The sequence below is a fragment of the Hevea brasiliensis genome, chromosome 5, assembly GCF_030052815.1.
Source record: "Hevea brasiliensis isolate MT/VB/25A 57/8 chromosome 5, ASM3005281v1, whole genome shotgun sequence".
In the NCBI taxonomy this organism is placed as follows: Eukaryota; Viridiplantae; Streptophyta; class Magnoliopsida; order Malpighiales; family Euphorbiaceae; genus Hevea; species Hevea brasiliensis.
The window spans coordinates 104,751,689-104,759,188 of record NC_079497.1 but is presented as its reverse complement, the minus strand read 5'-3'; positions in this window follow the sequence as shown (position 1 = coordinate 104,759,188).

The following is a 7,500-nucleotide window of genomic DNA, read 5'->3' as shown; positions in this document are numbered from 1 at the left end:
TATCCACCAATCACAATTAAGCACCACTTAATTAAGTAATAAAAGAGGATAAATGAGACCAAAAATTGAAAAAAATATTCTGCTCCTTTCTTCCTCAAAGTTGCCGCACCACCATGGAGGAGTTCCTCTTCCATTTTTCAAGCTTTCAAGCTTGAATTCCCACCCTTCCTCACCCTAAAAGCCCTAACCACCTTCACTAAAAATTACACCCACACCAAGGAGAAGTGTTTTGGCTGCCAAGAAATTTGAAAAAAGTGAAAAAAATTCTAAGGTTTCAACAAGCCAAGAGAGTGGTTAAAGAGGTTAGTGCACTAACCATATCCTTTATCTTTCTTAAGCATGAAAAGCATGCTTGATTAAGTTGAAATGGCATGAAAAGAAAAGAAAACCTAGAATATGTTGAAGTTTCAATTTGTGGCAGCCTTAGGAAGTAAAAGAATTTGATGGTTTTGATGATTTTGTTTTAGTTAGTGAAGTTGATTAATGAAGTTTAAGGCATTAGAAATCAAATTGTGTGGATGTATGATTGAGATTGAAATTATAAGTTAGGGTTTTAACCTAACTTAGTTTTTGTATTATTGCTTGGAATTTGATGATGTTGAGTTGATTTAATGACCATTAGAAGTGCCAAATATGTCAAATGAAGTTTGTGGAGTTGGGAGAATTGAATTTGGGAGTGTTGATTCTTATGCAGGAAATTCGGACCTTTGAGTCCAATGTAATGTTTGAGCTATAAATGGAGTTGTATAGGTTCAATTGGTGTAAAGCCAATTGGACATGAAACTAGACACATAATGGTACAACTTTGGTGAAGAAATCCTACCCAAAAAGCCAAACCAAGTTGACCTAAAAATTACCCTAATCCGGGTGACCAACATGCTATCCCTGGAAAATGACTAAATGAATAGTATTTGTTCAAATGGTCATAACTCAGTGTAGAAAAGTTCAATTGATCTAAAATTTTACTAGCAGAAAGCTGAGACATAGCCCTACAACTTTCATGAGGAACACAAATCCAAATTCTGACCATAACCTAGTCAAATTGCCAACCAAACTTAGGTCACCAAATCTGGCAGAACCAAAGTGCTCAGAAATTCTGGGTACAGGTCAATTCAGCCAGTTATGGTAAAATGACTATAACTTGAGCTACAAAACTCCAAATGGAGTGATTTGAAAAAAGAAATGTAACTAGACACAATAAGGAACAACTTTCATGAAGACAATTTTATCAAATTCCTACTGTACAAATGACCAATGGAACAGTAAACCTAAGGTATGAAATCTAAAAATTTTGAATAACATAAGATAAGCTTTGAAATGGTATTGGAAATCAATACCAATAAAAATAAAATGCAAAATGTGGTATCTTGGTGAACTTAGGTTCAATAAATTCATTATGTATTAAAAAGGCAACAATTTGAGTGAATAGTAATGTGAATAGTAATATAAAGACACAAAGTGTAAGAACTATATTGTTAAAGGGAAATTAAGGCCATAGATTTGAAATCCATGAAATGTTCATGGATTGCTTGAAACATGAAAAGTAAGTCACCTAATTGATGTGAATAGGTAGTTAGGGCTTATATACCCATCACAAATAGAATTCATAAAATGTATAAATGAGAAAGGAAAAATGTTTTGAATACAATGATACATGTGAACCATTGTTTTGAATTGTGATCAATATGAATAACATAATGAATGAATAAATGAACCATATTAATGTATGAATGAGACATTAGTTCTCATTATTGTAGAAAGGAAAAGTACTTTAAGTATAATGATATAAAGGGATAATTGATGTGAATTGTGATCATATATATAATGAAATGATTGTATACATTATAATTGAAAATTATTATGAAATAATGAAGTCATAAAACACAATATATTAATATTTAATGATATTATGTGCCCTTGTATTGTCTAGACATGTGTGTCAGATTGAATAGTTTGGCATGCCAATAGGGTATTGTTTTAGCAGTACTGCGAATGGCTTTATGCCTGTATTCATGGCTTTATGCCCGTATTCATGGCTTTATGCCCGCATTCATGGCTTTATGCCAACATTAATGGCTTTTATGCCCGATTATGTGTTATCATGGCTTTTTAGCCATACTGACTGCATACGTGGTTGACGTTCTACGTCCCATGGTATAACGACCCGAGGCACCGCGGTGTCTAGTGCCAACGACCCGTTATCCAATTTAGTCAGCCTGTCGTAGGTTACTTGGGCAGTCTAATTTATTAAAATAAGTTATGAATATTAGCAATTAAAAATACTAGAAAGTAAATAAATGAGAAGAAGTTCTGAAATAAATTAGATTAGCTCCAAAAATTTGTTCCTTAGAATGATTTGAAGTAAATTAAACTAGTTTTAAAAATTTTAAATATTACGAAATAATTGTAAACAACTTAGAAAGTATCAAGGAAGTGATAAAAAGACTAGTAGAAGAATTATAACTTAAATAACATTACAAATGTAACTTTCATAAGAATATAAGTATAAGTATAAATTTTAGATTTATTTGTACATTATATAAATGATTATTGTAAACTTATGAAAGAAGTGATTCTAGAGAGCAACATAAATGACGAAAGATATATTGTATGGAAAATTTTATATGAACCCAGTAAAATTCTTGAGTATAGAAAATATGCTCCAATTATTTTTACTTGTTATATTATTTCCTTGTTATATTATTGCACCACTAAGCAGCAATGCTTAGCACGATGGATTTGTTTCCTCGCACGGGTACTAAAGTTAAAGCCCAGCAAATACCAAATAGAAATTTTGGAGTTCTGATCTGCAGAGTGTTCAAGGTTGTCACCTCCTCAACAATGCATGTAGATAGGGCCCATATAAGTTATTTTATGTATTTTATACATTATGTAAATTATGAACTTGTGTAATTAGTTTATAAATAATGTAAATTTATGTAATTTGAACATTTTTACATATGAATTGAGTATGAATGGAAATGTATGAAAATAATTATGAAATTGAAATATATGGATGAGATTTGAAATATGAGAAAATTATGAGAATGATTGATGAGATAGTTATGATTAGCATGGATAAGATTTTATTTTGAAAATATTGTTGAATTTCAAACAGATGAATATTGAAATACGCCAAACGATAATAAAATAGGGGAAACTCCGCTAGTTTCTCCATAGAAAGATAATTGATATTAAAAGATAATAACTTGAAAATGATTAAAGAAATAACGTAAGATAAGATAGGGTGCTCAGGCACCGAATGTAGCACGCCTTTCTCGGCGACACTGTAATCAGGTGAGGGGTGTTACACTCTCTTTCCTTTTTTTGCCCCCATGTCACCGTGCGGGAGGGACATGGGGATGTAAAAAAGGGGATCCTATCAACTTGTTCCGACCTAGGATAATAAGCTTATGAGCTTGGTCTTACTTCACCGTCGAGAAAGAAGACTTCCGTCGACAAGTTTAACTCATACTTAGCTCCCTTCTTTTTGGGTGTGAAGCAGTGTCAAACAAAAATACCCAACAAGCATTACCTCTCCCTGAAAAGGAGGTGATCTAGCCGCACCTTCCAGTACAGCTACCTTGTTACAACTTCACTCCAGTCACTAGCCTTGCCTTCGGCATCCCCCTCCTTGTGGTTAAGGTAATGACTTCGGGCATGGCCAGCTCCCATAGTGTAACGGGCAGTGTGTACAAGGCCCAGGAATGAATTCACCACCGTATGGCTGATCGGCGATTACTAGCAATGCTGGCTTCATGCAGGTGAGTTGTAGCCTGCAATCCGAACTGAGGATGGGTTTTTGGAGTTAACTCACCCTCGCGGGATTGCGACCCTTTGTCCCGGCCATTATAGCACGTGTGTCACCCAGGGCATAAGGGGCATGATGACTTGACGTCATCCTCACCTTCCTCCGGCTTATCACCGACAGTCTGCTCAGGGTTCCAAACTCAACAGTGGCAACTAAACACGAGGGTTGCGCTCGTTGCGGGACTTAACCCAACACCTTACGGCACGAGATGGCGATAGCCATGCACCACCTGTGTCCACGGTCCCAAAGGCACCCCTCTCTTTCAAAAGGATTCGCGGCATGTCAAGCCCTAGTAAGGTTCTTCACTTTGCATCAAATAAAACCACATGTTCCACTGCTTGTGCGGGCCCCCATCAATTCCTTTGAGTTTCATTCTTGTGAACGTACTCCCCAGGTGGGATACTTAATGCGTTAGCGACAAGATCGCAGTCGACGTCGCCTGGCGCCCAGTATCCATCATTTACGGCTAGGACTACTGGGGTATCTAATCCCATTCACTCCCTTAGCTTTCGTCTCTCAGTGTCAGTGTTGGCCCAGCAGAGTGCTTTTGCCATTGGTGTTCTTTCCGATCTCTACGCATTTCACCGCTCCACAGGAAATTCCCTCTGCCCCTACCGTACTCTAACTTGGCAGTTTCCACTGCCTGTCCAGGGTTGAGCCCTAGGATTTGACGGCGGACTTAAAAAGCCACCTACAGACGCTTTACACCCAATCATTCCAGATAACGCTTGCATCCTCTGTATTACTGCGGCTGCTGGCACAGAGTTAGCTGATGCTTATTCCCCAGATACTGTCATTGCTTCTTCTCCGGGAAAAGAAATTCATGACCCGTAGGCCTTCTACCTCCAAGCGGCATTGCTCCGCTAGGCTTTCACCCATTGTGAAAAATTCCCCACTGCTGCCTCCCATAGGAGCCTGGGCCGTGTCTCAGTCCCAGTGTGGCTGATCATTCTCTCGGACCAGCTACTGATCATCGTCTTGGTAAGCTATTGCCTCACTAACTAGCTAATCAGACGCGAGCCCCTCCTTGGGTGGATTCCTCCTTTTGCTCCTCAGCCTACGGTGTATTAACAACCGTTTTCAACTATTGTTCCCCTCCCAATGGCAGGTTCTTATGCGTTACTCACCCATCCACCACTGGAAACACCACTTCCCGTCCGACTTGCATGTGTTAAGCATGCCGCTAGCATTCATCCTGAGCCAGGATCGAACTCTCTATGAGATTCTTAGTTGCATTACTTATAGCTTAGTTATTCGTAGACAAAGTGGATGGAGATTCGGAATTATCTTTCATTTCAAGGCATAACTTGTATCCATGTGCTTCATATTCGCTTGGAGTTCGCTCCAAGAAATATAGCCATCCCTACCCCCTCACATCAATCCCACGAGCCTCTTATCTATTCTCATTCGATCACGACGGCGGGGGAACAAGTCAAAATTGAAAAACTCACATTGGGTTTAGGGATAATCAGGCTCGAACTGATGACTTCCATCACGTCAAGGTGACACTCTACCGCTGAGTTATATCCCTCCCCTTGCCCCCATCAAGAAAGAGAACTAACTAATCCTAAGGCAAAAGGTCAAGAAACTCAATGTCACTATTCTTGAACAACTTGGAGTCAGGCCTTCTTTTCGCACTATTACGGATACAAAAATAATGGGAAAAAATTGGATTTAATTGTCAACTGCTCCTATCGGAAATAGGATTGACTACGGATTCGAGCCATAGCACATGGTTTCATAAAAGCGTATGATTTTTTTATCTAAATCCGATCTAAATAAAGCAAAAGAAGATTTGGCTCAGCATGTTCTATTCGATACGGGTAGGAGAAGACCCCGACTCGATATTCTTAAAAAAATAGAGAAATCAGAACCAAGTCAAGATAATACGGATCAACCCCTTCTTCTTGTGCCAAAGATCTTACATTTCTAAAGGAAATAGAGTTACATCTCTTTTTCATTTCCATTCAAGAGTTCTTATGTGTTTCCACACCCTTTTGAGACCTCAAAAAATGGATAAATTCCTTTTCTTAGGAACACATACAAGATTCGTCACTATAAAAAGAATAATGGTAACCCCACCATTAGCTATTTCATTTATTAACTACTTCACTTATGAATTTCATAGTAATGGAAATAAAATACATGTATATCCTACCGAGACAGAATTTGTTACTTGTTATCCTCTTGCCTAGCTGGCAAAGAATTACCTCCGTGGAAAGGATGATTCATTCGGATCGACATGAGAGTCCAACTACATTGCATTATCAGAATCCATGTTGTATATTTGAAAGAGGTTGACCTCCTTGCTTCTCTCATGGTACAATCCTCTTCTCACTGAGCCCCTTTCTCCTCGGTCCACAGAGACAAAATGTAAGACTGGTACCAACAGTTCATCACGGAAGAAAGGAACTGTCTTTTCTATATACTTTTCCTAGTTCCGTTGCTACCGCGTGCTTTACGCAATCGATCGGATCATATAGATATCCCTTCAACACAACATAGGTCATCCAAAGGATCTCAGAGACCCACCAAAGCACAAAAGCTAGGATTTTTCAGAAAATGGATTCTTATTCGAAGAGTGCATAACCGCATGGATAAGCTCATACTAACCCATCAATTTGGGATCCAATTCAAGATTTTCCTTGGGAGGTGTCAGGAAGGAATTGGAATGTAATAATATCGATTCATACAGATATAGAAAAAAAGGTTCTCTATTGATTCAAACACTGTACCTATGGGATAGGGATAGCGAAAGAGGAAAAAACCGAAGATTTCACATAGTACTTTTGATTGAAAAATCAATCTGATTTATTTCGCTCAATGAGAAAATAATGAGAAAATGGGTCAGATTCTACAGGATCAAACCTATGGGACTTAAGGAATGACGGAAGCGAATAAAAAAAGAAATAAAAAAAGAAAAGAGAGGGAAAAATAATAAAAATAAATAAAAATGAAGTAAAAGAACCCAGATTCCAAATGAACAAATTCAAACTTGAAAAAATCTTTTTGATTCTCGAAGAATGAGGGGCTAAAGGGATTGGTCGAGAAAGATCTCTTGTTCTTATTATAAGATCGTGATTGGATCTACATATATTTGGTAAAAAGAAGAATCTTCTCCTTTCAAAAAAGGAAAGTGTTTAATTAGAACATGAAAACGTGACTGAATTTGTCCTAGTTACTCTTTAGGACGGAGTGGATGAAGGGAGGAACTTCTCGAATGAGGAAAAGGATCCAATGACTTTGAAAGAATTGAATGAGGAGCCGTATGAGGTGAAAATCTCAAGTACTGTTTTGTAGAGTGGCAGTAAGGGTGACTTATCTATCAACTTTTCCACTATCACCCCCAAAAAACCAAACTCTGCCTTACGTAAAGTTGCCAGAGTACGATTACCCTCTAGTTTTGAAATCATTGCTTATATACCTGGTATTAGCCATAATTTACAAGAACATTCTGTAGTCTTAATAAGAGGGGGAAGGGTTAAGGATTTACCTGGTGTGAGATATCACATTGTTCGAGGAACCCTAGATGCTGTCGAAGTAAAGGATCATCAACAAGGGCATTCTAGTGCATTGTAGATTCTTATCCAAGACTTGTATCATTTGATGATGCCATGTGAATCGCTAGAAACATGTAAAGTGTATAGCTAACCCAATAACGAAAGTTTCGTAAGGGGACTGGAGCAGGC